Genomic DNA, 24,573 nt, shown 5'->3' with positions numbered 1-24,573 from the left:
GGAGCCTGCAGCGGCCACGCCCCTCCCCGGAGCTTGGGGGCGGGACCAGGCTTCCCGCCCCTTAGTCGGCCGGGGCCGCGGGCGCGCAAAGGCGCGTGGGAACCCGCGGGAGCCCGCGCGAGACGAGATTTCCCGCTGCCGGCGGCGAGAGCTTCCGCTCTTTTCTCTGAGCCGAAGCGGCTGACTCCTCATGCTCAGGCCTTGACACGCTCCGCGGGAGCTGGGCCTGAGGACTACCTGAGAGACCGATGTAGCGCTGTCACCAAGCCCCCGCATTTCCTTTGCCAGCCGTCTGGCTTTGAACTAGTGTGCCTCGCCGCACGCTCCTCCTTCGCACGGCCCGTTTCTGAGACGAATTCTCTTCAGGGGCCAGACAGGCCAGACGTAGATGAACCTCTGAGGGAACGCAGCTTAGGTTTCAGATGCACCCGAGGTTACGGGAATGAGAGCAGCCTGGGAGCCCTGGCTGAGAATAGTCCTCAGGTTGTGACAGGAAAGCCAAAACAAGAAGCAGTTGAAGAAACTTTGGCTGTGGCCTGCCTGAAAGGGCGGCATTTCACCACATACTTTTAACACATACTTTAAGAGAATTTAGCACTTACTGTGCTGAATGCTAGGGAAATACGGTGAATTCTTTATAAAAACCTGGTCTCTAAGGACACTGTTCCTCTATTCCAGCTTCCCATTTCCCAGCTGGTACCCTGGACAGTATCACCATAAGAGGTTGCACCATCTCCAAAAACCGCCAAAGCAGGTACTAAGTCTCCTTTACCACAATTCTCCAATCTTAACAGCTCGCTTGGAAGAACCCCTCCTAGCACAATTCCCTTCCTTGTGACTTCGAATCCCTTGTTCTTACCAGTTTTCCATAGTCAGTTCCTTCCTTTCTTCAGAATTCGTGGTCTGTCTGTGTAACACTGTTAAGAATTTCCTCTTTCTGTGCCTCAGTTTCCTCCTCTATGAAACAGGATAATCCTACCCACTTCCTGATAGTTATAAAAATTAGCGCATGTGGAAAGAGTTCTAAGTTCTTTCTTATGTCCTGCAGTAAGTTTTCAGTATGTTTTACTTACTTTAGTATTAGGCAAAGGTTTTCCAGAGGAAATGATGCCTCATCCTTGAGTCTTGGAAGAACCAAAGAACTTAAGGAGTATGGGAGTGGGGAAAAATTTGCTTGGCAAAGGGAGCAACTTGTGCAAACCCCAGGAGGAATGGGGAGAAGGAGCTTGGCAATGAGCTGATGTTAAATAAATCAGGATGGCAGCCAAAAATCTGGAGTGCAGAAGCTAAAGCAAGAAGAGGGGCCTTATTATGAACCATCTTAAGCACTTGTAATTTTTCTGAAAGGCAGAGATGGATTCAGGAATCAGAAGTTCAGGTAGTTTTCAACAGGGGGCGCCATTTACATTCACATTTAAGTGAATGATACTTCTCTTTCCCCAACTAGTATTTAAGCAACACAGGAGACCCTTTGAGCTCTAGAAAAGTCAAAATTCATGAAGAACCCCACATTTTAAATTGAAAGGAAGATCTATCCTTTTTTTAAAAAAAATTCTAAGCTCGGATGATATTTATTAGTTTGGAATGTGTACATTGCTGACTTTTAGCTCTATTATTTTTTGTTGTTTTGTTCTGACACTGGTTGTTGTTTTTTTTTCTTCTCTTTTCCGACAGAGAATTAGATTTATTGTGTCACCTCACTGCTATACCTGTTAAAGTCTGTAATGATATTCAGGTAGGATCCATTATCAAATCATGGTATGCTGGTGTAGTTCATTATCAATCTAATAAGTAGCTGTTGAAAATATACATAAAGTCCAGAGAATAGTCAGTCAGTTCAGTTGCTCAGTCATGTCTGACTCTTTGTGACCCCTTGGACTGCAGCACACCATGCCTCCCTGTCCATCACAAACTCCTGGAGTTTACTCAAACTCATGTCGATTGAGTCAGTGATGCCATCCAGCCATCTCATTCTCTGCCGTCCCCTTCTCCTCCTGCCTTCAATCTTTCCCAGCATCAGGGTCTTTTCAAATGAGTCAGTTCTTCGCATCAGGAAATATTGGAGTTTCAGCTTCCACATCAGTCCTTCCAATGAACACCCAGGACTGATCTCCTTTAGGATGGACTGGTTGGATCTCCTTGCAGTCCAAGGGACTCTCAAGAGTCTTGTCCAACACCGCAGTTCAAAAGCATCAGTTCTTCTGCACTCAGCTTTCTTTATAGTCCAACTCTCGCATCTATACATGAATACTGGAAAAACAATAGCCTTGACTAGATGGACCTTTGTTGGCAAAGTAATGTCTCTGCTTTTGAATATGCTGTCTAGGTTGGTCATAACTTTCCTTCCAAGGAGCAAGCATCTTTTAATTTCATGGCTGCAATCACCGTCACTAGACCATTCAGGCATGACCTAAATCAAATCCCAAAGTGACAAATAGATTCAAGGGATTAGATCTGATAAACAGAGTGCCTGAAGAACTATGGGTGGAGATTCATGACGTTGTACCGGAGGCAGTGATCAAGCCCATCCACCAAAAAAAGAAATGCAAAAAGGCAAAGTGGTTGTCTGAGGAAGCCTTACAAATAGATGAAAAAAGAAGAGAAGCAAAAGACAAAGGAGAAAAGGAAAGATATACCCATCTGAATGCAGAGTTCCAAAGAATTGCAAGGAGAGATAAGAAAGCCTTCCTCAGTGATCAATGCAAAGAAATAGAGGAAAACAATACAATGGGAAAGATTAAAAATCTCTTCAAGAAAATTAGAGATACCACAGGAACATTTCATGCAAAGATGGTCACAATAAAGGACAGAAATGGTATGGACTAAGAGAAGCAGAAGCTATTAAGAAGAGGTGGCAAGAATACACAGAAGAACTATACAAAAAAGATCTTCATGACCCAGATAACCACAATGGTATGATCATTCACCTAGAGCCAGACATCCTGGAATGTGAAGTCAAGTGGGCCTTAGGAAGCATCACTAAAAACAAAGCTAGTGGAGGTGATGGAATTCCAGTGGAGCTATTTCAAATCCTAAAAGATGATGCTGTGAAAGTGCTGCACTCAATATGCCAGCAAATTTGGAAAACTCAGCAGGGGCCACAGGACTGGAAAAGGTCAGTTTTCATTCCAATCCCAAAGAAAGGCAATGCCAAAGAATGTTCAAACTACTGCACGATTGCACTCATCTCACATGCTGGCAAAGTAATGCTCAAAATTCTCCAAGCCAGGCTTCAACAGTATGTGAACCAAGAACTTGTAGATGTTCAAGCTGGATTTAGAAACGTTAGAGGAACCAGAGAACAAATTGCCAACATCCATTGGATCATTGAAAAAGCAAGAGAGGTCCAGAAAAACATCTACTTCTGCTTCACTGGCTATGCTAAAGCCCTTGACTGTGTGGATCATGACAAACTGTGGGAAATTCTTCAAGAGATGGGAATACCAGACCATCTTTCCTGCCTCCTGAGAAATCTGTATGCAGGTCAAGAAGCAACAGTTAGAACCAGACATGGACTGGTTCCAAATTGGGAAAGGAGTACATCAAGACTTTATATTGTCACCTTGCTTGTTTAACTTATATGCAGAGTGCATCATGCAAAATGCCAGGCTGGATGAAGCACAAGCTGGAATCAAGATTGCCAAGAGAAATAACAATAACCTCAGATATGCAGATGACACCCTCCCATAAGGATGGCTTATGGGAGAAAGTGAAGAAGAAGTAAAGAGCCTCTTGATGAAAGTGAAAGAGGAAAGTGAACAAGCTGGCTTCAAACTTAACATACAAAAAACTAAGATCGTGGCATCTGGTCTCATCATGGCAAATATATGGGGAAACAATGGAAACAGTGAGAGACTTTATTTACTTAGGCTCCAAAATCACTGCAGATGGTGACTGCAGTCATGAAATTAAAAGACACTTACTCCTTGGAAAAACTATGACCAACCTAGACAGCACATTAAAAAGCAGAGACATTACTTTGCTGACAAAGGTCTATCTAGTCAAAGCTATAGTTTTTCCAGTAGTCATGTATGGATGTGAGAGTTGGACCATAAAGAAAACTGAGTGCTGAAGAATTGATGCTTTTGAACTGTGGTGTTGGAGAAGGCTCTTAAGAGTCCCTTGGACTGCAAGGAGATCAAACCAGTCAATCCTAAAGGAAATCAGTCCTGAATATTCATTGGAAGGACTGAGGCTGAAGCTGAACCTGCAATACTTTGGCCTCCTGATTCGAAGAACTGACTCATTGTAAACGACCCTGATTCTGGGAAAGATTGAAGGCAGGAGGAGAAGGGGACAACAGAGGATGAGATGGTTGGATAGCATCACCAACTGAATGGACATGAGTTTGAGCAAGCCTTGGGTGTTTGTGACAGACAGGGAAGCCTGGTGTCCTGCAGTCCAAGGGGTCACAAAGAGTCAGATATGACTAAGCGACTGAACTGAACTGAGGGTTTCTGAAAAGAATGTGGCCTCAGCTTAAAAGCTAAGGTAGGGCTTGAAGGCGTTAATAGTTGGAGGCTGTCAGCGAATATATCCCTTGCAACTGATGGCAGTTTCATTACTCATGGGAAATCTGAGTGCTGGGAGCCAGCATGGGAGGTCCCACCCATGACAAGGTCATGCAGAGACCTGATGGGCAAGGCGAGTCAGGTCTCAAGGAGCCCTCTGTCTGAGCATCTACCCCGAAACCAAAATCTGTCTGTTTACTGTCTGCTATACTATACTCTTCTGACATAACAGGGGGCTATCCCCGAAACAGTTAATTCAGAGCTCCAGTTAACAGTCTCCTGCATATAAAAAGAATGTCTTGGCTTAAAACCCTTTGATGGCTTTGTAACTTACCTGACCAGTCTGCCTGGACTTTTACAACTTGTGATTGTTTACGGCCCCCAACCACGAGAGGCATGAAGCTTAAAGCATCTTAAAGATACAGAGCCTTTTTTTAAAAAAGCTAAGAATTATATTGGTAGAGGGTTTTCACTGTTGAGTCAATGACTGCTGCCAGGCCTCCATATCCTTTATCTTTTAGGCACCTGGGAGGATATTAATCAATGTAAACGGGATGCAGAAATAGGAATATAGTAGTTTTGATGTTAGCAATACTAGACTTTTGAGTTAATTACTTTTCTCTTTGTTATAAATCACTGTACTCCTTTTTCCTTGTTTTGTCCTTGCTATGTAAGAAAGCACTTTATTTAGTGCTTTCTGAGAGTGGCACCAGAATTTGGGAAGAACAGCACAAATAAGTCTTCTGATTGACAAACCCTTGTCAGAAAAGGGCTGTAAAATGCTAATTGGCCTTCTGGCCAGTAGATGATGTAAATCACCTAAGACTTGTGTATACAACTAGGTATGCAGAGAGAAAGCCTGGTGTTGATAAGAGTCAGGGCTGCTGACACTGCATAATTTTGTATTATCCGTTGATCTCTATGTACAAAAAAAAAGTATAAAAGGCCCTTCCGGACAATAGAGGAGGGGCCAGTCCCTGGAAAGACTGGTTTTCCCCATGTCTTCTTTTCTTACTCTATTTTCAGGCTGAATTCCCATCTGGGGCATGGAGGCTCTCCAAGTCTACTTACTTGCCCTGGTTTCTAAGACCCATGAGAGAGGGAGCCTAAGATGGGCACCCTTCACTATTCAAGTGGGTGCCAGTGGCCTAACATAGATGATGCAAGTTCCTTGTCTTGGAACTTTATTGGTTTTCCACGTAAACCAAGTTTTTCAGCCTCTTTTCTCCACTAATTTTCCCACTACGCTATTCTTTCCTAATCTCTCTTTTATATTTCTAAATAAGTAAGTTTTTCCTCGCCTACTCTGTCTCTCCTTTGAATTACCCTGGGTCCACCGGGGCTGGACCCCAGCATCTGAGCAGCCCATCACCATGGCTGCCACTGTGTTTTGACCACCGAAGACACTGCTCTGTTGCTGAATGCACAAGGTATGTGTTGAGGGTGTAAATATGTATCTGATGGCTGGGGTGCTTTTGTTGTACTGAGGGAGGAGTCTCCTGAACCAGGAGGTCCTGGCCCTTATCATTTTTCCTTTTTTCCTTTTCCAGTTTTAGGACATATGATCAACTGTCTTGTCATTGTTAATGCTGATCACCACTGTAACCAATTAAAAACTATACTACTGAGGTCTTGTCTCTTAACGCCCCTTGAAGATTTGAGCATTTTTAGCCAGGCTGTTATTAGGGTTTCATGGGACTCAAGCATGAGTCTGTTGACACTGAGTCCAAGGAAAGTCAGAATGCCAGACAGTGAGCTATTATCAGAATTGTCTTCCTGGCTCTGTGTGACTCAATGCAGGAGCTTGAATTCCTCCTAATTCTCTCTCATAATGATTTCTGAAGACCTCCTTAGTAATTAGACCTTTGATGGCCCTCTCTTAGACTGACACTTAGGTTCTGGCTGGTAGGTTTAAAGGATAAAGTGAGAGACCAAACTGAATCTTAGGAGATAATCCCTTAGTATTCTCTTCCACTTTTTGAATATTGGAAGTAATGTCTCCTGTTTCATTTGTGATTTTAGCAATTTGAGTCTTCTCTTTTTTTGTAAAGAGCTTAAGTAAAACTTTGTTAATTTTGTTGCTCTTTTCAAAGAACCAGCTTTGGTTAGGTTGATTTTCTCTATTGTTTTTCCACTTTTTTGTTATAATTCAAGTTGATATGCTGCATGTTCATTTTTATTCAGTTCAAGAAATTTTCTTTTCTTTCTTCTTTTTTTTTTTTTTCTTTTTGCCAATTGGCATGCAGGATCTTAGTTCCCCAACCAGGGATCCAATCCACACGCTGCAGTGGAAGCATGGAGTGTTAACCACTGACTCCAGGGGAGTCGCTCTACTCTTTATTTCATTAATTTCCACTCGAATCCTTATCATTTATTTCCTTCTGCTTGCTTTGTATTGGTTTACTCTTTTCACTGTCTGAAAGTGGAGATTAGGTTTTTTATTTGAGATCTTTTTTCCTTTATAATGTAGACATTTATAGCAAAAGACTTTCCACTAAGTGCTGCTCTAACTGTATCCCATATGTTTTGGTATGTTGTGTGTTTCATTGTCATTCTAAAACTATTTGCTAATTTCCCTTGTAATTTCTTCTTAGGCTCATTTTTTTTTTTTTTTTAGGAATGCTTTGTTTAATTTTCACAGATTTGGAATTTCCTCAAATTTCTTTTGTCATTAATATTTAATTTTGCTCAATTGTGATCAGAAAAATGTGTTTTTTCAGTCCTTGTATACTAACTGAGGCTTGTTCTATAGCCTCTACCATATCATCTATCCTGGATAATGTTTCATGTGCACTTCAGAAAAATGTATTTCCTGTTCTTTTGGAATAAAACGTTTGTCTGCCGGGTCTAGTTGATTTATGGTGTTGTTCTAGTCTTTTTCCTTGTTGATCTTTTACATAGCTGTTCTCTCCATAGCTGAGACTATTATTCTTGAATGTTCTGTTTCTCCCTTCAACTGCCCATTTTTGCTTCACATATTTTGGAGCTCTGGTGGCAGGTATATATGTTTATAATTGTTATATCCTCCTGATGAGTTGACTCTTCTGTTCTTATAAAAATCCCTCTTTATCTATTGCAATTTTTAAAATTTCAAACTCTGTTTTGTCTAACATAGTATAGCCACTCCCATTTTCTTATATTAATAGTTGCTGTTTGCATGATATATCTTTTCCTGTCCTTTTACTTTCAACCTATTTTTATCTTTGAACCAAAACTGTATATTCTGTAGATAGCATGTAGTTGATTCTTGTTTTTTATTTGCCTGAAAGTTTCTAGCTTTTAATTGTACAATTTAATGTATTCTTTTATTGTTATAATTGATATACCTTGATTTATAGCTGCCATTTTATTTTTTGTTTTTTATGTTTCATTTCTTTTTTTCTTTATTTATTCCTCCTTCAGCTTTCTTTTACTTTAAATGAATATTTTGACTATTTAAGAATTTTCTAGTTTTAGTGTTTTCCATTCAATTCAGTTCAGTTCAGTCGCTCAGTCGTGTCTGACTCTTTGCAACCCCATGAATCACAGCATGCCAGGCCTCCTGTCCATCACCATCCCTCAGAGTTCACTCAAACTCATGTCCATTGATTCAGTGATGCCATCCAGCCATCTCATCCTCAGTCGTCCCCTTCTCCTCCTGCCCCCAATTCCTCCCAGCATCAGAGTCTTTTCCAATGAGTCAACTCTTTGCATGAGGTAGCCAAAGTACTGGAGTTTCAGCTTTAGCATCATTCCTTCCAAAGAACACCCAGGGCTGATCTTTTCTAGAATGGACTGGTTGGATCTCCTTGCAGTCCAAGGGACTCTCAAGAGTCTTCTCCAACACCACAGTTCAAAAGCATCAATTCTTTGGCACTCAGCCTTCTTCACAATCCAATTCTCACATCCATACATGACCACTGGAAAAACCATAGCCTTGACTAGATGGGACCTTTGTTGGCAAAGTAATGTCTCTGCTTTTGAATATGCTATCTAGGTTGGTCATAACTTTTCTTCCAAGGAGTAAGCGTCTTTTAATTTCATGGCTGCAGTCACCATCTGCAGTTTTGTTTTTTTTAGCATTTTAATTAACTTAAAAAAAAAAACTTCTTTTTTTTAATGATTACTCTATGGCTTACCATATACACCTTAACTTATAGAAATCTCCTTCATATTTGTACTAATCTAATGCCGGTTAAACATAAAAATGCTACTCCACAGAAATACCTTTATTTCCTCTTTCCCCATTTTTGTGCTATTATTATAGTACTTACAACCTGCATATATGTTACTAACACACCCAGTACTTTGTTATTATTACGTTATATAATTTAAGTTTATTAAAGTATCTGACAAAAGAAAGGAGAGCCCATAAATATTTGTAGAATATATTGTGATTACCTTCCACTTAGATTTTTCTGTAAAAAGGACTCATCACTCTTAAAATGTGTTATTTAATCTTTTACATGGCATTTATTATTTATCACATATATAGAAGAGGTTATAACAATTTAAATACAGCTTAAAGAATAATAACATAATGAATACTTGCATATCTACCACCCACATTAAGAAACAAATGCTGTCTTTGTAACCCTAATGTACCCATCCCCTATATCATGTCCCACCCTTTTTCCCAAAGGAAAATGGCTTTTATATTAATAATTCTTACCTTTATTTTAATAATTTTCTTGCTTTTCTCTATAGTTTTTCCAAGTGTATATTTGTCCTTAATTAATATAATTTTGGACTTCCCTGGTGGTTCAATGGTAAAGAATCTGCCTGCCAATGCAGGAGACATGTGTTCAGTCCTTGGATCAGGAAGATCCCCTGTAGAAGGAAATGGCAATCCACTCCAGTATTCTTGCCTGGGAAACCCCATGGACAGAAGAGCCTGGCTGGCAAGCTACAGTCCATGGGGTTGCAAAAGAGTCAGACGTGACATACTGACTTAACAACAACAACAACAAATATAATATTTAGCTTTGAATAACTGTGTAGAAAACCAAAAGTAGAAAGCCTACTTAAGGAAAGATCAAGATTGCCATTATTAGGATCCCTAAAGTAGATAGGTGAATAGTTTCTAGATCACAACCTTGTTTTATCTCTTGAGAGTATATAGGAACTGTTTCTTAGGATGTCAGTGTACATGGTCACATAGTGAGTAAGAACAGAAATCATGGCAACTAGGCATCTGATAGGGAGTAGTGTGGGTCAGGAGCAAAAAGCAGGAATTTCAACAGAATGTGATTGGTGGTGGTGGTGGTTTAGTCGCTGAGTCATATCCAACTCTTGCGACCCCTATGGACTGTAGCCCACCAGGCTCCTCTGTCCATGGGATTTTACAGGCAAGAATACTGGAGTGGGAGAATGTGATTCTTCTCCAGAGAATGTGATTCAGTTCAGTTCAGTTTAGTTCAGTTCAGTCACTCAGTCGTGTCCGACTCTGTGACCCCATGAATCGCAGCATACCAGGCCTATGCCAAATACAAATAGGAACCTAGATCAGACTCACGTGGGCATTCTTACCTCAAATTAGAAAAGTGATATAAGAGCGACATAAATCTAGGTCCTTTGAGTCCCAGCTGCTCCAAGTGTTTGGGTTTTCCTGTAAATCTTGCGTACTGCTGTCATCAAGGATTTTCCCCTCATTATTCTATTGAGAAATCTTTTTGCCTCCCTCTTGCATTGGACCTTCTATTACGTGTATCCCATATCTCTATTCTGTTGGTTTTTTCCTCTTATTTTGGTAGAGCACATTCTCTACCACTCTATGGTAGTGGCACATTTGCATAGGGTTACAGAAGGGAAAAACTTTTTCTAAATCTTGCATTTTAAAAAATGTCTTTATTCTTACAGTTGATGGATAATTTGGTTGTCTATAGAGTTCTACATTAGAAATAATTTTCCTTTAGAACTTTGAAGATATTACTTCATCGTCTTCTTCTTCCCATGCTGAAAAGCCCAAATCTTTCTCCATTCTAATCCTTTCAACTCCTACTCCTTTATATGTCACCTCTTTCCTTCTCTCTCTCTCTGCAAACTAGTAGGATCTATTTTTCTGTTCTTAGTGTCTCAAAAGTTTCAAATGATGTGGCTTGGTATCAACATATATTCATCTTTCTGCTTGGCACTTGGAAGGTTTTTCTAATCTAACAACTGTGTCCTTCTGATCTTAAATTTTTTTCTTATTATTTCATTGGTGAAAGTTCCCTTCATTCTTTTCTGTTCCCTCTTTCTGGAGCTCCCATTATTCATGCTAGTCCTCTAATCATCTTTTCCTTGTTTCTCTTATTTACCATCCCTTTGTCTTTTTGGTTTAATTTTTTCTTTGAAGATTTACTCTACTTTATCTTCCAAAGTTTTCTGTTTATGCTGTCATGTTTTTTCATATCCAAGAGCTCATTTTGTTTCTGAATGTTCCTTTTAATAGTATCCTGTTCTAGCTTCATGGATGCAATATATCTTTACAAGAATGTTGCGTCTCGTTTGTTTTGTGGAAAGGGTAAGAGTCTCCTTCACTTTGTATAACGTATATTTCCTCCAAGATTTTGCCCTCCTTAATTTTGAGGGGAAAGTTTATGTTAACAAATTTATGTTAGAGGCTTTTTTCAGACATCTGACAATTTTTCGTTGTTTCCTCTGTTGTGGTGGAGGAATCTTTAGAAGTTCAGTTGGGATGTATTAAATTTAAGATGCTAAATAGATTGCCAAGTAGAGATTTTAAGTGAGGCAGTAGATATTCAAGTGGAGGTTTTGAGTAAGGCAGGTAGAAGAGAGCTCCAGGGAATGAAATTTAGATGTATTGGTGTACAGAGATGGGATTGAAATCCATGCCATTAAATGAGATTGCCTGCCAGTAAATGTATGTAGAAAAAGATTTTTAAAAAGACCAGAACCCTGGAGCAAACCAATATTTAGAAGGAGAGTTTCTCACTGGAGATATCAATTTGGAAGTCATCATTAGAGAGATGGTATTTGAGGTAATATCTTTATGAGAGAAGTCGAGGGAATTTCAGTTTGCAGTGTTAACTTAAAATAGTCAAACAGCTCAAGTGAAGAGCCTGCTAAATTCTGTATCTTTGATAGGAGCATAAGTAAGTACTTTCCTCATTCTCCCTTTAAAAACTAAACCATACAGCAGCAACCCACTGATTCTCAACCAAGGTTTATTTTGCCCGGGGGGACATTGGTAATGTCTGGGACATTTTGTTTTCATGACTGGGAAGGTTCTACTGACACCTGGTATCAGGCATGCTGCTAAATAGCCTACAGTGCACAGGGCAAACACTACAATATGTAATTCAGCTTCAGATGTCAGTAGTGCTATGATTGAGGAAGTGTGAGATAACCTCAGTTGTTATCATTTTTTTTGTTCGTTGTTATCATAGTTTTGTTTATTTGTCACAAGTGGGGAGGAGGAGAATCTCCCTCCTCAGTATTCAGTTCAGTTCAGTCACTCAGTCGTATCCAACTCTTTGCGACCCCATGAATCGCAGCACGCCAGGCCTCCCTGTCCATCACCAACTCCTGGAGTTCACTCAGACTCATGTCCATTGAGTCCGTGATGCCATCCAGCCATCTCATCCTCTGTCGTCCCCTTCTCCTCCTGCCCCCAATCCCTCCCAGCATCAGAGTCTTTTCCAATGAGTCAACTCTTCACATGAGGTGGCCAAAGTACTGGAGTTTCAGCTTTAGCATCATTCCTTCCAAAGAAATCCCAGGGCTGATCTCCTTCAGAATGGACTGGTTGGATTTCCTTGCAGTCCAAGGGACTCTCAAGAGTCTTCTCCAACACCACAGTTCAAAAGCATCAATTCTTCAGCGCTCAGCCTTCTTCACAGTCCAACTCTCACATGACCACTGGAAAAACCATAGCCTTGACTAGCCGGATCTTAGTCGGCAAAGTAATGTCTCTGCTTTTGAATATGCTATCTAGGTTGGTCATAACTTTCCTTCCAAGGAGTAAGTGTCTTTTAATTTCATGGTAGCAATCACCAACTGCAGTGATTTGGGAGCCCAAAAAAATAAAGTCTGACACTGTTTCCACTGTTTCCCCATCTATTTCCCATGAAGTGATGGGACCAGATGCCATGATCTTCGTTTTCTGAATGTTGAGCTTTAAGCCAACTTTTTTGCTCCCCTCTTTCACTTTCATCAAGAGGCTTTTTAGTTCCTCTTCATTTTCTGCCATAAGGGTGGTGTCATCTGCATATCTGAGGTTATTGATATTTCTCCTGGCAATCTTGATTCCAGCTTGTGTTTCTTCCAGTCCAGCACTTCTCATGATGTACTGTGCATAGAAGTTAAATAAGCAGGGTGACAATATATAGCCTTGACGTACTCCTTTTCCTATTTGAAACCAGTCTGTTGTTCCTGAGTATTAGGGAGTGACAAATGTTTGTGGCTTATTTCAGTACTGTGTGAATAGTACTGAAAATGGTGTGAAATTTGACCAGAAGCTCTTTTGGCTCCGTGTCTGTGTCACTGTGTTTGTTTCTTCTTATTTATAGTTTAAGTCCATGCATAGGCCTGCATACAAAAGAAGAAACATACATTGTCTTCTTGTGACCAAAGTTTTGAAGCTTGTGTGAGAAGAGTTGGCATATACTAAATATGACCTTGAAATAAAATGTTTTTCCCTTTGCATGGCTTCAGTTACAGAACCAATTGGCCAAAAATTAAAATACAGCTACAGTCACTCTCACCAGAGTTGAGAGTGTTTCTGACTCTCGGTGTGAAAATGTTCTGGACTGAATTGATGCCAGACTTATCAGTTGCAGCAGTTGAAATCTAAAAATCCTTTTACACTAAATCTTTTTAGTATACTTTTGCTTAGTAATTGTCTTATCATTGTTCCTGCTTGATATGGTTCAAGACTCAGTGGTTCAGACATTAGCCTACTGGTCCCGGTTTAGAAGACGGTCTTGCAGCAGCGTACATGTCAGCGGCGTCACTTCCATGAGAATGTTCACTCACTGCTCATGCGATTCCATTGTTATGACGATTACCAGCAAAATGAAATCTCGCTTTACAGCAGTGAGGTTCCTACTTAACGAACTATCAAAATCTTATGCTTTTATGGTAGACAATTTTTTAAAGTTGCTGTTGTAAATGAATGTTTGACATCTCACACTTTCAATAGTTTCTGCTTGTGTTTTACCTGAGAGAACAATTTTCTTAATTCTTTGTATAGTATGTACTACCTGTCTATTCTTCTCATGAAATAAAGAATACTTGAAAGTGCAAGTGAAGTTGCTCAGTCGTGTCCAACTCTCTGTGACACGATGGACTGTAGCCTACCAGGCTCCTCTGTCCATGGGGTTTTCCAGGCAAGAGTACTAGAGTGGGTTGCCATTTCCTTCTCCAGGGGACCTTCCCAACCCAGGGATCGAACTCGGATCTCCTGCATTGCAGGCAGACGCTTTACTGTCTGAGCTACCAAGGAAGCCTATAAAGAATACTAGTGCATCAAAAAAAGATGGCTACATCCTCAGTGTCAGAGCAGCAAGTTCAAAATGTCCTTAATTTCCATTCTACACACCTTACTGTGACATTCATGACCATATACAATCCGGCCCTACCTGCCCTTTCAACATCATCTTCCTTGGACGCACCTGTTGATGCATTTATTTGTTCATTCATTGGCTAAGTACCTTTTCAGTTCAGTTCAGTTCAGTTCAGTCGTTCAGTCCTGTCTGACTCTTTGCGACCCCATGAATTGCAGCACACCAGGCCTCCCTATCCATCACCATCTCTCGGAGTTCACTCACACTCACGTCCGTCGAGTCCGTGATGCCATCCAGCCATCTCACCCTGGGTCGTCCTCTTCTCCTCCTGCCCCCAATCCCTCCCAGCATCAGAGTCTATTCCAGTGAGTCAACTCTTCGCATGAGGTGGCCAAAGTACTGGAGTTTCAGCTTCAGCATCATTCCTTCCAAAGAAATCCCAGGGTTGATCTCCTTCAGAATGGACTGGTTGGATCTTCTTGCAGTCCAAGGGACTCTCAAGAGTCTTCTCCAACACCACACTTCAAAAGCATCAATTCTTCAGCACTCAGCCTTCTTCACAGTCCAACTTTCACATCCATACATGACCACAGGAAAAACCATAGCCTTGACTAGACAGACCTTAGTCAGCAAAGTAATGTCTCTGCTTTTGAATATGCTATCTAGGTTGGTCATAACTTTCCTTCCAAGGAGTAAGCGTCTTTTAATTTCATGGCTGCAGTCACCATCTGCAGTGATTCTGGAGCCCCCCAAAATAAAGTCAGCCACTGTTTCCACTGTTTCCCCATCTATTTCCCATGAAGTGATGGGACCGGATGCCATGATCTTCGTTTTCTGAATGTTGAGCTTTAGGCCAACTTTTTCGCTCTCCTCTTGCACTTTCATCAAGAGGCTTTTTAGCTCCTCACTTTCTGCCATAAGGATGGTATCATCTGCATATCTTCTGTGTGTATCCCCACTGTATATGTTAGACTCAGTACCTGTCATCATAGAACTGTAATCTAGAAGGGAAATCAGACAAGTGAAGAAGCAACTACACAGTACATCATCCTAACCACCAGCCATCCTGATGACATCTGAAAACTTGTAGTTCAGGATGAATCTGTATAGGTAATTGAATGCAGCCTTGAGGAAAATAAGACAACGATAGCTTCACAGTTTCCTTGTCCATATCCTGGTCACTGATGGGTCATTTCTAATCCCAGAGTAAAGAGTGCTTGGGAACACCCCAGCACTTGGGAAGACTGTCTTGGGATTTCAGATCTGCTCTAAAGTGGATCAGTACAGGCCTCGTGGGCACAATTCAAACCAGACTCACTATAGGGAAGCCTCAGAATCATTTCCATATCTAAGACTTTCTACACAGAGTCCAGGAAGATAGTTCCCTTTCATGCTGATTAAATTTTGAATGGTTTCCTAGAAGCAGAGCCTGAGACTGGGAAACACTCTGCAAGTGGTTTATGGCGAGACTTTTCTTAATAGAAGTTTGTCAGTAGTGAGGGAAGCAAGACAGGGCAGGAGAGAAGATAAGCAAAGATGTGGTTTCAACCAAGATCTTGCTTCAACCTGACCCCATGAGAGGCTCTGTAGCATGAGTGGCACTACAAGGCTGTCCCACCTTGAGTCAAGGGAGTAGTCTGTTGTATCCCCAGAACTGGTCAGTTTTACCTGTGGACCAGTCCCAGGAAGAGGATATAACTTCTCAGGCATTTCTGGGCAAGCTGTCTCCAGTGGCTGAAGTGAGTTGGTAATACCTGGAGAACTGAGCAATTAGAAAAGTTAAGCAACCAATATTCACAGCATCTGTAGCGTGCATATACCAGGGCCAGAAAGGGGGTTCTGACCAGGGCATCAACTGCATCTGCTATATCGGGAAACTGTTCAAGACCACAGCAGCCTCCAAATATTATATGTCTGTCTGTGAAACATTTTTCCTAGAGACTCCCATTTGGGTATCTTTTCTGTTTTAGTCATCAAAACAAGTTTCTCTGCTTTGAATTCCAAACTTATCTGTGGACATTAAAAGGTTATCATTTAAATTCTTAGGTTTCCTTCTCAGTGATCCCACTATCTGATATTAATAATTAACCTGAGGACTTATTTAACCAAATTCTTCAAACTGAGTTCACACACAAAAAGGGCAGTTTCAAGAAAGGTTGTATCAACAGTTGAATCCTAACCCAGCCATGGACATTTTAAGCATAGTGTTTATTCTTTTCTGCTTGGGAAGAAGTTGGGAACAGGAGCAAATGTAAGTGAAGGATCCCCTTTTCATTTAGAATGTGTTTTGATTATAGTTTTATAGAGAGCAGAATTCAATCAATGCCACATGAAATTAACTTTCTAGTCCTGAAAAATCCAAGTGAATTTCTTTTCTCTATTGTCTAATGTTATTTCCCTGCTTTTTAATATGAATACTTTGTGAGCTAGTATAACTTGTATTCTAGTACTCTGTATTTTCCCAGACTATTGCTCGTGCCCCGAGGAAGAGTAATTTACTGACTAATGTTTGGTTAAAAATTCCAGACAGAAGCATGATCCCTATTTTCACTTCTTATAGAGGACTCTATTAAGTGTTGCCCTGGCTGCAACTGATTAAAATAATTTCCATCTGCCTCTTTGAAATATCATCCTTAGGATGAAATCCTGCTTTTCAGGACACTGTTCTGACTTTATCCTAGATAATAAAATTTTGAGAAGTAAAACACATATTGTTAAATGTAAGAAAATTTGCTAATTTGAGTTAAGTAAAAAACATTAAAAATTATGTTGTACTAAATAATTTTAACTGTTTCAGCAGATATGTTGTCTCAGCACCTAATGTATTCTATGTTGGAGCCTCTGAAAATGGAGTAATTCAAGTTCATGGATACACAAAATCATTTCTAGTGACCATTGCTGTTAAAAGTTATCCTGACAGAAGTTTTACATATTCTTCTGACCAAGTTAACTTATCTCCAGAAAATAAATTTCAAAGCTCTGCAAGCCTAACGGTATGTATTCTTCTTCTAGTTTCTTTTTATATGCAAAATGTTTTTTTTGAAACCCACATGTAGATGGTGTACTGATCCTTTTTACATATGTGGATGAAGATGTGGGTACAGCACACTGTAGAGTTCACTAGTTAGAGAGAGACAAGTGCCAAATGATTTTACATGCAAGTAAGTGGGAAATGTTAAACAGAGACTCTGCTTCTGACTTGGGGGCAATGTAGAAAAATGTAAAAGTTTGAATGAAGCAGATAAAGGTTATTAGGTGAAAAGATTTGGTGACATGAGTTGAAAACCAGATCAACCAACACATGTACTTGTTTTAAAATTACACAATAAATACTAAAAAGAGGTAATTTAGATACTTAAATATTTAGATACTTACTTATTAGTAGGAAAACAAATGTTAATATATAGAGGCATAAAAATAGGTTTGACTTGATTTTAAAAATTCAGAGAAGTTAATAGAGAACACTTTGAACATTTGTTTTCCTAAACTATATTTAACATTCTAATCCCATGGTATTCTAGAAAAATTAATTTTTTCCCTAACATGTGTATCTATCATAGGCTTTTACTACTTTGTTTAGACTTGAATCAAGCAAATTTTCTTCCAAACAAATTTGCTAATGATGCTCAAAAAAAATGTCAAAATTCTATTTCTATAAAATATACTGATCATATTCAGTGTACTTGAAGAGGGCTACTTACTAATTATATAATGACCAATGGCCAATGAAAATCATCATGAAAAGAAAGATTTTGATTTTCAATAAAAGTCTAGGTATAACTAAGTAAATATGAGGTATTTTATTCACTTATACTACCATGTGATAAGTGATTTAGTCCATTCTCTACCTGATATCTGAATCCTCCCATTCTTCCACTCATCCATTGCTGATTAACTTTTGAGCTTCTTAATGTTTCTTAATGACTTTTGGTTATCTTGTCTATTAAAAATTGAATTCTTTAGTGATTGTCATTTTTAATATACATTCACTCTGGATAAACGTTTTTAAAGTTATTGTTTCAAACTAAATATGATAAGAAACTAAAATATAGAGGTGTTTGTAGAAAAATACATTACTGTTTAATTTTATAAAATTTTTATATGTTGCATGTAGATGACAACTCAAGTCATCTTCATATATACCTAAAAGACATATGTTTTTATTGTCTTAATATATTTATATTTATATAAGTTAGTTAATAACATATGATTAATATAATCATGTTTCATAATTAATATAATAAATTATATCTTAATATCTCAATTATATAATATTCATCCATTAATTTTTTAACAGATACAACCAAAAGACTTATCTGGAGGACCAAATGCAATTTCACATGTATATCTAGAAGCTTTATCTGCTCATTTTTCAAAAGCAGCAAAAATTCCACTACGCTATGACAATGGATTTCTCGTCACTGAGACAGATAAATCTATTTACGATTCAGATCAGTCAGGTATAATAAAAGATAATTATAATTTCTGGGGGGAAAGTGAGATGGCCTGATTAATGGTATTAGGGCAAGTGGTTTATTTTGTGGTGAAAAAATGGAGTTAATTTCCAAATTACACCATACACAAAAGTAAAGATCTGACAAACTAAAGGTTAAATTATAAAACAAAGAATCAGCAAAATATGAGTATAATTTGGAGGTAGAAAGACCTTTGTTAGAATGATGCCAAGACTCCTTTCAAAATAGTTTTTTAAAAAAACAATGATGTATTATAGAACTTAATACAGAGGCTGAATTTTGACTTTAAAAAATCTAATTTTTAATTCTTAATATCATTTTCCTCTATAAAAATATTTCAATTTCATATTAACATTGAAAATTGTGAACTATATTGCAAAGTTCACCTAGCTATGTCTGCCTCCTTGTTTCCAGTTCAAAATGGTTTCAGTCTTCTTTGGGGAAATTTCGTCTACAAGTTATCTCAAGTGTGGGAGGGAAGGTTGATCTAATGGGGATGTACTGAATGCAGCTGCCCTTTATGAATGACCTTTGAAGATGGTGTTAATTATATAAACATCATCTAATAAGATAAGATGGAGATCGGTTCAGTTTAGTCGCTCAGTCGTGTCTGACTCTGCTACCCCATGGACCACGGCATGCCAGTCTTCCCTGTCCATCACCAACTCCCAGAGTTTACTCAAACTCATGTCCATCAAGTCGGTGATGCCATCTAATTATCTCATCCTCTGTCATCCCCTTCTCCTCCTGCCCTCAATCTTTCCCAGCATTAAGGTCTTTTCCAATGAGTCAGTTCTTCACATCAGGTGGCCAAAGTATTGCAGCTTCAGCTTCAGCATCAGTCCTTCCAATGAATATTCAGGACTGATTTCCTTTAGGATTGACTGGTTTGATCTCCTTGCAGTCCAAGGGAGTCTTCTCCAACACCATAGTTCAAAAGCATCAATTCTTCAGTGCTCAGCTTTCTTTATAGTCCAAATCTCACATCTATACATGACTACTGGAAAACCTATAGTTCTGACTAGACGGACCCAAGATGGAGATCACCAACATAATTTTAGCATCAGGTCCCTGCCAGTATACAATTAACCTGGCTTTAGACTGTCAGATGTATTTCTTAGACACATGATCAGAAGTGTCTGCATCTAAGGAGAAGCTTCCATCCTTCTGTGCACGTTTGTGCATGCTCAGTCGCTCAGTCACGTCTGACTCTTTGCAACCTCATGGACTGTAGCCCGCCAGGCTCCTCTTGTCCATGGAATTTTTAAAGCAAGAGTGTTGGAGTGGGCTGCCGTTGCCTCCTCCGGGGAACCTTCCCGAACGAGAGATCAAATCCGAGTCCCCTGCATCTCCTGCTTAGGCAGGTAGATTCTTTACCATTTAAGCCCCCTGGGAAGCCCCCCAGAATTTGTTTTCCTCCCTCTTCTTAGATTTTAGCATGGGATGGGGTTGGCCTTGTTCAAATTTGATGCCTCCGGTAACCTTCCCTGAACATACAGGCCTACTTTGTTGTTGTTTAGTCGGTAAGTTGTGTCCAGCTCTTTTGCGACCACATGCATATAGCCCAGCAGGCTCCTCTGTCCATGGGATTTCCCAGGAAAGGACACTGGACTGGGTTACCATTTCATTCTCTAGGGGATCTTCCTGACCCAGGGACTGAACCCGTGTCTTCTGCATTGCAAGATTCTTTACCACTGAGCCACTGGGGAAGGCCTCCATGTACTCCAGTACTTAAACATGCAGATTTTGTATTAGAGAATGCTTCCTAGGTTCTGTCAACACAACTTACTGCTTATGTTCTTTCTCCTCTACTCTATAATTAATTTAGACACCAGTGAGCTGCAGTCTTTCTTATCTATCAGTGGTTAAAAATAAAAAAGGTTGTATAAAACTACTTTTTAATAAATTTAATAATATTTTAAATGCAAAAAAGAGAAATATTTAAAGGAACCCCATCCAGGAAATTTTTGGTGAAAAGAATATTTTTTCCACTCTACATCCTGGTTCATTTTTCCCTTAGAACTTGGGTTTAATGTTTTTGACTTTCTTAACTTTACTTTCAATTTCATGGCCCTCATATTGTAGGTTTATTAATAATGTTGTCAGCTTATGAGTTGAACAGAGTTTCTAATAATGACAATTTTTTTCTTACAGTAAAAGTTAGAGTTTATTCATTGGATGAAAACTTAAAACCATTGCAAAAAGAAGTTACCTTAACTTTTATAGTAAGTATGCCACTAATTTAAATAAAAATTTAACTATGGCATTTTCATTATATGAACAGCTATCATTATTATAATACCAGTAAAATATGACATTAAATTATCCATTATTGAATAGAAGCAAGTATATATTTAGCATCTATTGTGGGTATGATTGGTAATTTTACACTTCTGTTATCCTAACTGACTTTTGTGTGTGTAAATTTAATGTTAGTTGAAATACGTTTTGATGGACCCATTAAAGAACGCCCTTTGGCGGCGTTCTTTATACTCTTACGTGAGTCGTATTAGTTCCTATCCTTGTGTTGTTTGTGAAGCCTGGGCAGATGTGGCGAGGGCCGCAGCAGTGTAATTGTGGCACCAGTGGGAACTACATAGTGTACGTCATATCATCATGACAGCCTTATAGGATCAACATGATCATCTCCTGTTCACAGACGAAAAGACTGAGGCTTAGAGAAACTAAGTAGCCACTCAGGTTACACTCATAATTATTAGCTGAATCAGGCTTCAAATCCAGGTCTGTCTTTCTCCAGAGCTTCCACACAGCCTTTCTTGATTTATTTGGGGGATTATGGGATGTGTCCTTCATAAGCATTTGAGTTCAGAAGGGCAAATAAGCACACATAATACAGTAAGCCAAGTAGGGGATGATGTAGGACCAATAAATAGCAGATCAGCCCGAAGGGAAGGAAGTGCTGGAGATAATTATTAGATTACTCTGGAGGGAATTATGAAAGGATGAGAGCAGGTACTGAGCTTGGTCTTTAAGACCAAGTAAAGCAAGTAAGTAAAGTCACTCAGTCGTGTCCGACTCTTTGCGACCCATGGACTGTAGCCCACCAAGTTCCTCCATCCATGGGATTCTCCAGGCAAGAATACTGGAGTGGGTTGCCATTTCCTTCTCCAGGGGATCTTCCTGACCCAGGGATCGAACCCAGGTCTCCCACATTGCAGGCAGACGCTTTAACCTCTGTGCCACCAGGGAAGCGGTCTTTAAACCACAGAGAGGGTTTGATCGAGAGATGTTGGACCACATTTTGGGTCCATGTTAAAGGTGCAGAGGTCTGGATCCAGGAAGAAGCAAGTTACAGAGATGACCATGGCAGTGAGTGGACTGGCGGCTGCCAGGACTGGAAACTCCCGGGAGAATCAGTGGCAGCTTTGGTGGATTATTTTACATTGTGGAAGTTCTTGGAGGGGACAGCAGGTTCAGGTGAACTTGTCATAGAGGTAAATGGCCCCATGGAACCCATTGTGCCCTTGTTAGAATTCCCCACAGTGAGAAGACATTGAACAGGTCAGAGGCCATTGCTGTGGCATTGTCCCAAGGTGATCTTGAAGACAAAGGGAGCCCAGGAAGTCTTTCGGGCATGGCATGGCATCGTGTAAACAGTGTTTGAAAATTATCCTGGAGGTCCTGTTCAAGAAGAAGCATGGTGGAGAAGAACCTCACTGGGAGTTTATTTAACATTCCAAATATCTACTGTACTTCTTTTGTCTGTTGAAAATGTGCCTTTCTGCCTTAGACATTAGTCTTTGTTAACAAGCCTGACCAGTTGACAGCCATTGCCTCAAATCCACATAAACACTCTATGGGCTTAGTTTCAACAATGTTTCATAGAGCTTAGTGAATATTTCTATAAGAACTACCAATTACATATTATGCTCAATGTGTGACCTCTGTACTTAAAGATAGTTTTAAAAAATGAAACTTTTTTTCTTTTCATTCAAAGGATCCAGAAGGGTCAGAAGTTGCTGAGACAAGAAAATAATTTTACCGGAATTATCAGTTTTCCTGACTTCAAGATTCCCTCTAATCCTAAGTATTTTAAATGATTTGTTGGTACAGTTGTTTCTCTTAAAAGCAATGAAGGTAACTGGGTTATTGAACAGTCTGATGGAACCATCAGCATGTGACTGAAAGAGGCAGATGTTCCTTGGTTAATCTTAACATGACAGTGAATGCCCTTCCTGCCTAATGGAAGGCGGCACCTGCTGGGGCTCTTCCGCATTGAGATGGGGCACACTGATACAACAACTGCCAGCCGTAAGAATCGTGCTAGTCTGTTCATTCAATTTAGTGAGCACCTTCTGCAGCAAAGCCCAGGTACTAGACACTGTGGCAGACTGATCCTGCTCCTAAAATGTTGAGCATGAAATCCAAAAGAGGAAAAACTGCAAATGGAAGATGTCTGCTAGCAGTGTTTAATATTACATAGATGCTTTGGAATTTTCTCTGACATTTATTCTTAGAACTTGGAAGACATTCTGAGGCGTGATTTGAGGCTTTTACATTGCGTAATGCCTTGAAAATGTAACACTTTAAAGCAATGAGGGAAGGGACATTTATGGTTCTCCTGTTATGTGCGGAGCACTTTGCTAAGTCTTATATCCTATTTCCAATATGAGGAAATTTAGGCTCAGAGAAATGTATCAGCTTGTTCAACCACACAGCCTTTGATGGTGGAGCAGAAATGGAAACCCAGATTTCACCAATGACCAGATTCTTCCTTATTCTTTCCTTCTATAATATAACGCTGCTGCTCAAAAACTAGCCTTAAATTGTAAAAGTTCCAAAGCTATATACTTACATTATTTTGACAAGTTTAACCTGACACTAAATGGTCCTAGAAAGGATGTCTTGATTTTCTAGTATACTATATAGTATATCTATTAATAGGATTAAACTTTAAGACTGCTTCATTAACTGTGTAAACAATGCCACTAAGTGAAAAATATTATCTAGCTCAATATGTATATATTGTATCCTAGCAAATGAGCTAATAATGTAAATTTCAGTATGTGTACAACTTCTCTTAAAATGAACTTTTTTGTTTATGATTTTAAAACATTTTTCAAATATGGTATATTAATTAGATGGAGCATAAATCTGAAACTGCTGTCAGAGTCATCTAAGCATGGAGTGTGGCCAAGAACTTTGGAACCAGAATGACCAAGTCTAAATCCCAGCTCTGCCACCTTTTAGCTGTGTGTTCCTGGGCAAGCTGCTTTACCTCTCTGGGCCTCATTTTTCTGCTAATAAAGTGGAGATGATAATATAAGCTAGTCTCTAGTATTTTGGTGAGGATGCGATGTGTTAACATATGTAAAGCACATACCAGTGCCTATATGAATATTAGCTACAATCACTGGGTGAATTACAGATATATTATTTGATGATATCTAAAATTTTAAATGTGTCACTTTCACAGGTATGGTTTATGGACAATTAAAGCTAAATACAAAGAGGACTTTGCAACAACAGGAACTGCATATTTTGAGATTAAAAATCATGGTAATCTCTCAAAAATTACTGAGATTTCCAATGTATGTTTTTATTAAACCATTCTCAATAACTTTGTTGACCAAGAACTCATTAAGAAATAAAGGGCACTGAGGGGTAGGGGCAGAGGTGGCCTGGGAGTCAGGCCACAGACCCAGGACTCACGGCCCAGCTCACCCCAGTTCAGTCACGGACTCTCTGGACCCTATTTTCTTATCATCGTTCTGCAAAGGTCAAGTCCTATAAGAAGGTAGGATAAGATAATGTTCTTGCAAGATCCATGGTTCTTTGACTCTCTTCAGGATGACCTAGTCTGAGCTCCTCATCTAAAGATGAGTCCAGGTAAGAAGAATCAGACCCCAGAGAATCGGGGAGACTGATCTACGTTCTCACAGCCACTTTGTCCAGTTGACAAGGAGAATGCAGAATGCCCCCTCTGAATCCCAAGCCAGTACTCCCTCCTGTCAGTCCTGAAAATTGATGATGTGTTCAGACAATTACAAAATATACTTATTTTGGAACTATCTATATTAATTTTACTAGCAGATAACTTATATTTCCTTCTGTTCACTGCTCAGAGGCATTTACTGG

At 39.5% G+C, this 24,573-nt stretch overlaps 1 protein-coding gene across 1 annotated transcript in view; it reads left to right on the top strand.

Annotated features, from left to right (window-relative positions):
- Window positions 1-22,469: 22,469 nt before the first annotated feature.
- Window positions 22,470-24,573, top strand: part of C5 (complement C5) — a 139,180-nt gene continuing 137,076 nt past the window's right edge. The window contains exon 1 of the mRNA XM_040242080.1: window positions 22,470-22,522. The gene's annotated coding sequence lies outside the window, so the exon portion shown is untranslated. The remainder of the gene's footprint in view (window positions 22,523-24,573) is intronic.

Source organism: Oryx dammah, unplaced genomic scaffold (genome assembly GCF_014754425.2).
Source record: "Oryx dammah isolate SB20612 unplaced genomic scaffold, SCBI_Odam_1.1 HiC_scaffold_1, whole genome shotgun sequence".
NCBI classification, from domain to species: domain Eukaryota; kingdom Metazoa; phylum Chordata; class Mammalia; order Artiodactyla; family Bovidae; genus Oryx; species Oryx dammah.
The sequence above is the reverse complement of the archived record's forward strand: the minus strand, read 5'-3'. Positions and strand labels throughout refer to the sequence as shown.